Below are 11,694 nucleotides of genomic sequence, written 5' to 3'. Positions count from 1 at the left end.
AACCCGATTTTCCCCTCTTTTCTTCTTTTTTTCCCATGTTGATCAGCAGCCACCCTCCTCTCAAAATCCTAATTCATCAGTTTGAGTCTTTGGAGAGCTTTGAGAAGCAAAAAGACCAAGAGAGGGTGAGATCAGTGGTTTTCTATAAGGGAGGATCGAGTTCTTCGCGTGTGTGGGAGCTCAGCACGAAATTTTGAGGAGAGTTTCATCTCCTCCAATCTCATCCATGTTTTTTTGGTTTTATTATATTTTTAAAAAAAACCTATTTTATGAATAAAGATCATCTCTTTAAACAGTATGAAATAAAGATTTGATCTTTCTGATTTAAAAGTTATGAAACAGATTCTTTAGATTAGATTTTAAATTTGAAGTAAAGCTAACATGAGTTTTTGCGGATTCAATTGTTCTCATGATGAATTTACAAGTATAATCATGTTAGGGTTAGTAGATCCCTTCAAATATTTATATTTGTGTTTTCATATAGTAGAATAAACCCTGAGTACATTAAATCAAGTTTTACACAAGAAGTTCTTTGAAAAATTTCAATTTTTGATGAATTTCAACCGAAATCAACTTTTCTCAGAATTGAAAATTTAGCTCTGGTCGGTCGACTGATCAAAATGATCAGTCGACCGAATTGCCAGTAGGAAGTTAGGAATTTCCTCTGGTCGGTCGACCGAACACAAGCATCGGTCGATTGATCAAAGCTGGCTTGTGTGTGCATGTTGTGCACGTCCCGTTGGTCGACTGATGGGACATGTCAGTCGACTGATATGGGCTATTTTGGATGTGATAATTTCCACGTACGTTTGATCGCCACCACGAAATACGAGTTGCATGTCGATACACATACGTGACCAAGAGAGAGCACATATTGGGTTTGAGCACGCACTAGTGTTTGGAGGTGCGTAGTTTAATATTTGAACTCGTTATGATAGAGAGTAATGTTTATTTTATTTTACAGTAGTTTTGGATGCTTGAGTAGCTTAGTTGGTGTACCGTAATGAGAATGCGGATTGACAACACTCAGAGTGCATTAGATGGTATACTACAATAAGATCAAAGTAGATTACACTCCATGATGCACCATTGTGTTCCAGATTAGGCTGATATGCCTATACTCTATAGGGTATTTGAGTGAGGTAGTGAACGCAAAATATCACCATGAGCCACAGAATATTGTGAGTGCCCATACCATGTTCTTTGTTGTGGATTACATAGAACTTGTAAATTTGCTTTCATGTTATCTATCCCGAGGGTAGAGTATAAGACTATGGTTTGTTATGTACTACGTATCCTAAACGAGATCTTGTACCGGATATTTATTTTTGTTCCTACGCCAACTACCTGATAGAAATATGAGTTATTATGATACAATTTGTAATGGATGAGGCTTGGTAATATATTGTTCTTTTTTAATTATTTTATTCATAGGATTTTGTAGTTGATAGTTAGCGATTCACAATTTGAGATACATGGTATATATGAGGGTTTTCTTATTTGGATTATTTCGCTCGACGTACTCATTCTCGTGTTGTGGGTTTCTAAATATTAATTCATCTTAGTTTCAGGATGTAGGATTTATATATCTATATATGCTATAAGTTGTATTTTTATACTGTAAAACCCTGTGAATTTTGGAAAGAATAGTATGATTTATATATTGATAAATGAGCTTTAATCATAATAAATATCAATTATAGATGAATGATTATACTTACAATTGATTTGAGATCAATTAGGAGTATATATGTGAGTATACAAAGGTTAAACATTTACGAAACGAGTAAAACATGCACAAAGAAGAAATCTGAAAAACGACCAGTTAAGAGTATATACGCATTACACACTGATACAGTTCAAATGTAGAAAAACTAAAAACACAAAAGTTGTAGGTATATTCAATATATTTCCAATGTATCTTAAATTACCTAATTACGAGGTAGGACGAGAAAGTTACAGCCAAAATACCGAAGACTATTTTCCCAGTCTGACTGGGTTTCCTGTTTCGTGTTTGGCCTGTTTTGATTTGGGTTTGTAGCTATATATATATATATTTTCCCAGTCTGACTGGGTTTCCTGTTTCGTGTTTGGCCTGTTTTGATTTGGGTTTGTAGTATATATATATATATATATGTTTACACATGAAAAACACATCTTTTCATCAGTTTTCCAAACTCTAGCAGACCCTCTCCTCCTCTCTGAAACCCTAGCTCTAAATTTGTAATTTTTGGGGAAGTCTTGTGAGGCAAAAAGCAAGGAGAAGGCGAGATTTGCGGCTTTTGGTAACGGGAGATCATTTTCTGATTGTTTCAGAGGGTTGTACACGTGATAAGGCAAGATCACCTCTATGCAAACATTTCCCTTAGTTTAAAAATAAAGTTTTTACGTGATATTTACAAGTAATCTCATGCTTAAGGTTAATCTAATGTGTTAGAACCTAATTTGTGATGTGATATCTTAAACTCATGCATAGAACATTAGAGTAAGTTAGAAATTTTCTCTCCCTAAAGTTATGTTTGGTTTTTTTTATAGTGAGGGTACTATTTTATAATAGTCTGGACCCACCTCTTTAGGTCATGTTTGTTTTTTATTTGGTTCGGACTATTTTTAAGCAGGGGCTACTTAATATCCTCAAGTGAGACTAAGCTAAAGCTCCTCTCCACCCCCTACCTTTGTAATCTAGGTATTAATCATCTAGGGAGATTAAAATTTATTTGACAAAATGCCCTTTTATTTATTTAGTGTGTTTTTCCATAGTTTTTCTCCACCGCTTTCTTTGTTAGAAGCAAGAAAGAAGAAACTAAATAAATCACGAGCTGTAGAAACAAAAAAAAAATGTGAGATCATACTTTAGGAATATGAAATATATCAAAGTTTACTATCTTAACCATTAAATTGGATATGGAGAACCACTTTATTGATGCTATGTCCACGGTGTGCTTAATGTGCATCATGAAAATCTATGGAGTATACAATGAATAAGTTTGAACTCTCAAATTTGATAATACATCAAATTGATGATGCCTTTCTGGAAATTTAAATTTCTATTTATAATTTGATATTTTGATATTATCTTCACAACTCTTATAACTTGAGTACTATTTTCTTTGTCTTTTATATTGAATATAAAAACCATCATTAGCTGACACTATTTATTATTTTGGTTAGAGATTTTCAAATTTAGTTAGATTTGTTAAATTTTTTAATGATAATATTTTGTTAAATAAATAGGGTTATTTATTATATCATAATAGGTATATTGTAGTACGCCTATTTTTAGATAAAATCATGAACACGTTTTGTTTTATTTTTTCGCTAAACAAACACATTAATACATATGAGTTGTCTAGTGGGGGAAAAGTCATTTTGGCTGTGATATTAGTCTGGACATTCATAATCCCCCTAAAATCAAACACCAATATGGATTATTACAAGCTAGTCTTAATGTTAGTCTATATAAAAATAAATATTAGCCTAGACTAGAATAGTCTCAGGATACTACTGCTTAAGGACTACAGTTCGAAGATTATAATAGCCTCTAGTCCGAGAATGAAAAATAAACATAACCTACAAAATGATTTGGAGAGTTTGGAGGCCAAGAGAAGAGAGATCATCCAAGCTAAGAGAAGAGAGATCAACACCCCCAAGAGAAGTGTTTTTGCTTGCTAAATTGGTTATCTTAAAATTCTAATTTATGGGTCATTTAGATCTTGACTTCCTCTATCTTTTCAACCAAGAAAACTTTGATTTTGATTACTTTCAAATTTGTAGGTTTTAATCAAGGGGAGGGTTACACTAAGAAGTGGATCTCCATCCACGATCTCTTTCAAGGAGAAGGAAAGTTGTTGTAAATAATACATTTGCAAGATTGAATCTTTATTTCATGGTTTTAGGTATTTTTTATGGTTATTTGTGTATTTTAAGATCTCTGCACTCTCATGATGCTTTTGGATTGAAACGAGTAGTTTGGATAAGGGGTTGTCCCCTTTTTTGTTTGGAGTGTGAGCTTTAGAGCTCTAATGGCGGATTGGTGAATACTTAACTTGTTCAAGTGTAAATTAGTAGAATAGTTTCCTTTTTGTAGTACAAAACTTGGACAGCAGCTCATTTTTATTTGGTGTTAACTCGAGAGAGTATTTAATCAAAAACATTTTGGGAATCGTGGATTTCAGCATGAGCGCATGCTCTCGACCTGGTAAGCACACAAACTCGCTCAAGTGGGTTTTTCGAAGATGATTTCTATTTTGGTCTTTTTAGTCTACTGTCAAAACATAGCTGATGTAGGATCAGGGTGAATGCACGCACAAAATCTCCTAGCGCACACACTCAGCATAAGAAAATATATTCTTCTAGTTTTGAGGAATTGATCTGCTTAAGCTTGTTTTTCATGTTTCATTAATTTTCTTGCATGGATTATAATATCAGTTATGCAATTAAGCTTATTTTTGCCATCTTGAGATATAGTAGATGATAAATTAGTCGCTTGGCTATAGTTCTATGTTTATGATTGTTTTATAAAATTTGTGCTATATCCATATTTAAGTATACAAATAAGGCATGTTGTGCTATGTTATCACATAGTATTATCGTATGCTCTTTCCGTGTTATGTTATGTTATGCACTGACCTAGAATTCACGGACATTACACATGTTGGCCTAGGTTATACCTTAGACCTTTGTTTGCGGGTATGCTATCATAAGACTTGGCCCTAGGAGTATGCATGATTATGCATCATAATGTGAGATATATACATGATGATGATGATTGCCTGTGTTTGGACACTCGGCGTGTCCCTCATGATACTAAGTCAAGAACGTTCTTCATTTTGAAATCAAAAAAGTTCTTGGTTTGAGATATATTGCTACCATGAGTGGAGGCACCAAAATCTTGATCAAGTATAAAAACATGATAAACCAAGAAAGGGAAACTAAAAAAGTCAAGTATCTGTGTGTATCAAGCCATGATGACTTGCTTTGGTATTTCATGAGCATGTTCCTTTTGTTTTAGAAACCTAGTCGGAGAGGGCACCCAAGATATGGGTGTTATCAACGGATTGATGATAATCATATTTTTATTATAATTTTATACCCTTATTATCTATCTTATTTAAATAAATATACCATCTAATAATATGTTTTATCTTAATTTGCAGGTTAATGAAGAATTAATGAATAAAAGCCCAGAAATGTCAAAACTCCCTTATTTTCAACCATTTATTAAAGCCAAAGTATGAATAAAAAAGAAGGCAAAGCTCACTGATCTATGAAGAGATTGGGTCAAGAAATAAACAAAAATCAAAATCTGTTGCAAACCAATCGGTCGGTTAACTGATTGGTCAACCGATTGGTTCAAAACAGAAACAGATTTCTGACTGAAATTTAACCCTTAATCTCCAAGCAATATCCAAGAGTTCTTATTCATTGATGTAGGCTATAAATAAGGGTAGAGGGTGAGGGGTTTGAGTGTGAAATTTTTTATAAAAACTCTATTTGGAGAGGAGGGTTACTCTTAATTAAGAAGATCTTTCACAATTATAACTTTGTTACAATTAATAAAAGAATTTTTTCACCTTTTCATATTTTTATTTTTTTCTCTTTATTTGGTGATGAAGATGAAGATGAAGATGAAGATAAATGTTTGCTTTCAAGAGGCTAGAACTATCTTGCAATGTAAATTTTTTCTTTTATCTTTTATTTTCTTATAATATTTTCTTTTCTTATTTTAGATAATCAATGGGCTACAACTCTCTTGTTTTAGATTTATTTTGATGCTTTGTAGAGTAGATTTACTTTTATATCTTTATTTTTGCATTATTTTTTTGCATTTATTTTGTAGTATAGATTTATATTCTTACATAGTTTATATTTTTTTATATTCTTTTCTTTTTTATTCATAGTTTAGATCTTTACTCTTTGTTCTTATTTTCCTCTTTGTAGTTAATTCTAATTTTTTTTGTTCCCTTTGGTCTAGATTTTATTTCTTTAATTTTATTTTCTAACATGTGTAACAAATTCTTGTAGGAATTCTAGAATTATATGAAACTAGTTTCATTTCTTTTATAATTTGTGAATTATTCTCTTGTGCTTAAAATGATCATGTTTAGAATAATCAACTAGAGAACTAATTAGTATTTATCTTGAGTGGTTTGATAGGTTATGCTTATAAATTCTAGAATTAATATCTAGCTGTTGTTTTTTTATGAATGTTAATTTTACTTGGATGATAATTTTATAGGTTATTCTTTCCTTAAGTGGTTTGATAGTCTATGCTTAATAAATCTAAAATAAAATGTGATAAAAAAGAGAATAGTTCAAAATTTATAAGTAAAATTGGCTAGTGGATTCAATTCTAGATTCCTCATATCTCTAATTGAATCCTCCATCTTTTACTTTCTTGACTTTCCTTTTTATTCTTGATTTTTTTATTTATTTCTTAATTTTATGTTTCTTTATTTTCTCCATCTTTCTTTCTCCCTTATTACTCTATTATTGTTTTATGTATATAGTCATAACCACTCTCTTTATCTCTCCACAACCACTTCTATCACTCCTAATTATCACACACACAACTTAAAAATCAAATTTTGATTATTTCCTATATCATCTTCCTCGTGGGATTGATATTTTTCTATATTATGACTTGATAGTTGTGCGCTTGTAACTTGGATTTTATTTAATCCCTATCAAGTTTTTGGCGTCGTTTCTGAGGAAGGTGCTTGTAATTAGAATTTTTCTATTTTGATTCTTTAATTTGTGTGCTTTTTTTGTGAAGGAACCACATTAAATAATGAAGATCAAGAATTGAAGATTGAAGATTGAAGATTTGTCTTCAAGAAGCTAGAACCATCTTGCTTATGGTAACTCCTCTTTCTAGTATTTTTAATTCCACCACTTTTAGTTAGTTTCTCACAACTAGAGATAATTAGGATCCGATTTTTTTTTTCTTTTGTCAACCATAATAAAATTCACCATCTACTTGGACATTTACTAATAAGATAATAAATTCAAATAACAACTTTCTTTATCACATTTGTTTGATTGTTGGCCTTGATTAAAAAAATAAAAAGATTTTATTTTTGCATCCTTTTGTACTTGCTTTTAATTCATAAGGTTGTATTGCATATAATAGTAGGAATTCACCAAGGTGATTTGAGCATCTTGATTTGACATTCACTTAAAAATATTCTTAAGATAAAAACCCACACAATTTACTAATTCGTCACTACACAAACACAAACCTTTTAAAACTCATTAGACGTTGACTCCTAAGGACTCAAGCTCATTAAGGAACAAGAAATCTTTAAGTGAACTGGTTTAAGTTTACATGAATTCGTTGTTGTTTAAGACAAGGTTTAGGAGTTGCGTAAAGTACTCCTTAATGAACGAGGTACCTAATTGGTCTTTGACCTCCCTCTAGTACTATCTTTACCTGACTAACTGACTGAGTAAACTTTAATCTTTTCACTAAATGAGTTTTTGGTTCGAAGCTAGTCTAGTTGAGTCTAGGTACTCCTAGAATTTAAAGTGTTTGACATAAAGTGATTGTTTTTTGTTTGTTTTAGTTAAGTTTTTCTTTTATCCTTCTCCTTCTTCTTTAGATCTTTTACTTTTTTCTTTAAAAAACCTAACTTTTATTTTTCTTAGAATTTTTTATTTTAGTTAATTCAAAAATATATATAAAAAGAATTTGTTTGGTGTATACAAGTTTAGATTAGGAATAATACCAATTGTTTAATGTATTTGAATCATTTTTTGAAGAAATGGCTAATCCTAATATACTCGTTCTTCAAGATATGTATTATCCAATTAGGAATACAATCTCGTCTTGCATTAAATTACCTGATATCAATAAAACTAATTTTGAGCTTAGACCACATTTTATAAACATGCTTTCAAAATTCTTAGGAATTAAAGCTGAAGACGCTTATATTTTTATCTCTGAGTTTGAGGAAGTTTGTCTTATGATTAAAAGTAGGGACCTATTTGAAGATGCAATTAAGCTTAGATTTATTCATTTTGCTCTTAAGGAAAAAGCTAAGAAATGACTGTATATCTTACCCTTGAATTCTATCTCAATCTGGGATGAATTCGTTACACTTTTTTGAAGAAAAATTTCCCTATCCATAAAACGATTAAGCTTAAAAACAGCATTCAGGATTTTAAGATAGTCCTGGAGGAGCCATTCTAGAAGTTTTTTAATAAATTTAAGGATCATTTTATCCAATGACCTCACTATGGTCAAGAAAAATGACGATTATGCCAAATCATCTATGAAGGATTGGATTATTCTTTAAAATCTTTCTTAGAATCAATGTGTTAAGAGGATTTTATGAAGAAAAATATTGATGAAGTTTGATAATTTTTAGAGAGTTTATCCAAGAGAACTATGTAGTGAAAACACTGTAATGACAAAGTTTTATCAGTTTTCCAACCCAAATCTAGTGGTCTTTCCTTAGAGATAAACATAGTCTCTGATGCAATGGTTGCTACAATCATGCGTAGGTTAGAAGGTTTAGAAATTAAAGAACGAGCTCTAGCACAAATTAGTCAAGTTTTTCCCTCAGTTATCATAATTGTCTTTCTCCAACTTATGTTTCAGAGGAATGTCCCCTCTTAGGAAATAAGTAACCACTAAATTAGGTAAATGCTGCATTCCGACATCCCGTGAGTGATCCATTTTCTCCAACCTACAATCCAGGTTGGAGAAATCACCTAAATTTTGCATGGAATTAGAGAAGCTACTCCGAACATTAAGACTTCACTCCCACTTTAATCCAACAATTTCTGAGAGGAAACACAGTTTCTTTTAGTTTTTAAAATAATTACCAACAACCAAATCTATCATATCTAAACCAGTCTCCTCACCATCAATATGTAAATTATATTCCTCCAAGTTATGATTATGATAGCGTCTCAATGTTTTAAAATATTGTTTAGAGACGATAATTAACTATTCTACACAGACCACCAACTTGTTGACTCAAATTATCCAACACTTTGAATTTCTTTATGCAATCAACTGGTCAAATGCTCAATTCCAACACCTAAGTCATAGCTAGGTTAGAAACCTAACTTGGTCAACTAGTTACTGCTATGAGTGAAAGAGAGAAAAGAAAATTTTCTAGTTAACCCATGAAAGGAAAATTTTCTAGTTAACCCATGACTAACCCTAAGGACACGAGATCAATCTTAACCTGCCAAGTAAATGCAATACATTTACTACGGTTAGGAAAACAGGTTGGTAATCAAGTTAGAATGCATCCAAGTTAAACTCTTCAACCTAAATAAACTGTCTCTTCTTCTAATAACTCTATTTAATAATCACCCCTTCTGATGACCAAGAACCTAAACCCGAACCCAAAGTTGAGCTCTATTTTGATAGGTTTAAACCAATTTCTCCCTACCTAGATAGACTCGGCCCTAGGATAAACTTTCTTTGGGTGGAGAAAATCTTAGAAAATTTTAAGCAGGTTAAGGTCAACATTCCTCTCTTAGATGTAATTGAACAAATCCCTTCTTTTGCAAACTTTTTGAAATATTTGTGCACTAAGAAGAGAATAATAAATGTTCCGATGAAAGTCTTTCTTTCTGCCAATATTAGTAACATGCTCTCAAAACCCCTACCTTTGAAACATAAGGATCCTGATTGTCCTACTAATTAATGTGTCATTGGAAATACCTTTATTAATAAGGCACTTTTAGACTTAGAGGCCAGTGTCAATTTACTTCCTTATTCGGTCTACTAGCAACTAGGTGTAGGAGAACTCAAACCAACCAGATGTACTTTACAATTAGCTGATAGGTCTGTCAAAGTCCCATGGGTGAGATAGAGAATGTTCTGGTTAAGGTTGGGGAGTTTATTTTTCTAGTTGATTTTATAGTCTTGTAAATACAGCCTGTTTACAATCCCAAAGGTTAGATATCTGTCATTTTAGGAAGACTGTTCTTAACAATATCTAATGCTCTAATTAACTATAGAACTAGTCAAATGAAGCTATCCTTTGGGAATATCACTACTGATCTCAACATCTTTAATCCAGGGAACGAGTCAACTAATCAACCTCTAGAAATAAATTATATCGAGGAAAATTCAATTGAAAAGATAGAAGAAGAGAATAGGTCAGATCTAAATTTTAAGGAAATCTTTTGTGTGGAGCTAAATATAATAGAAGAGAGAATCATATCAGGTCTTTTAGAATAAAGGAACTGTGTTAGATATATATTTCTCTGATCTTAGTTCTGAAATTTTTTTTACTAATGAGCTTAGGAGCCTAGAAAACAAACAACAACTAAATTTAAATACCTCAACCATGAATGTTTGGTTTGAGAAAATTTTTAAAGAAGAACTGGTTGGTGTTGGGACAAACTTTTATTAATATGTAATCTAAGCTCAAATTTGAGGATCAGAAATTCAAAATGCATAACACTATTAATACATACCTTCAATTGCTGCAGAAATTATTAAAAACTGCGGAGTATACAGAGTTTAAGCATATTTTTGAGTTTATCATTATATATTTTTTTAAAAAAATCAAAATTGAATTTTCAGCAATAAGGTAGGAATTGATGTAGAATATGAACTTTTTATTTTTAATTTGTCACTCTACATCTTTACTTTTTGCCTCATAATAATATGAATAATAAAATGAATTTATTTTTCTCTAATTTGAGAAATCCTTATTTCTTTTGAAAAAAAGAAAACTAGAGAAAAAGAAAAAAAAACAAAAAAAAAGATATGAAAAAATCAAAAAAATTATGATGAAAAAAGAAGAAGAAAAAAAGAAAAACAAAAGAAGAATAAATTTTTGACTTCATCATCCTCAAAAACAATTGCAGTTTTTCTCTTTGTTCTAGATTGACCGAACAAATGTGAGTGCTTTATTTCTTATCTACTTTACTTTGTGTATCATAGAGTTTGCATTGAGAACAATACAAAATTTAGGTGTAGGGGTGAGGACTAGTCATTTTTCCTCTTTATTTTACCATTTTTTCTCTTTTTAGTGTTATTTTTTCCTTTTCATAAAAATATTATCACTTGCCAACTTATTAGAGTTAAATAATAATAGATCTATTTGATAAATTTTAAATTTTTTAATCCTTAGTTGAAGTTCACCTATTATGATAACTCTAAATAAATTTCTTAAGAAATAATTTTCAAAGTAGTATACTTTACTAAAGTCTTAACTTAGACTTTTAATTAAAGGAATAAAATTTTTTCATACTTAGGTTAGAGCAGAAAATAATTTTTCAAGTTATCTTGATCTAAATATTTTTTAAGATATACATACATATACACATATATATATTAGGAAAAAAAAACTAACTTTGCAAAAGAAAGAGTGGGGAAAATGGGCACTAATAAAAGTTCTCCTAAAAACTCAAGGTGGTTCTATCTTATAAATCTTAAGTTGACCGAGTAATTAAACTCAATGAGTATTTCCATGTTTAATTACCTAAGCCCAATTGGGTTGGGATCACTGGTCTAAAACTAGTTAAATGGTCACTTAGAAAGCCTGATGAAGTAGAATAAAATCACCAATCTATCTTATAAATCTTAAGTTGACCGAGTAATTAAACTCAATGAGTATTTCCATGTTTAATTACCTAAGCCCAATTGGGTTGGGATCACTGGTCTAAAACTAGTTAAATGGTCACTTAGAAAGCCTGATGAAGTAGAATAAAATCACCAAT

This window comes from Asparagus officinalis, chromosome 7, assembly GCF_001876935.1.
Source record: "Asparagus officinalis chromosome 7, Aspof.V1, whole genome shotgun sequence".
Taxonomy (NCBI): Eukaryota; Viridiplantae; Streptophyta; class Magnoliopsida; order Asparagales; family Asparagaceae; genus Asparagus; species Asparagus officinalis.
This window is presented reverse-complemented; position numbering follows the sequence as displayed.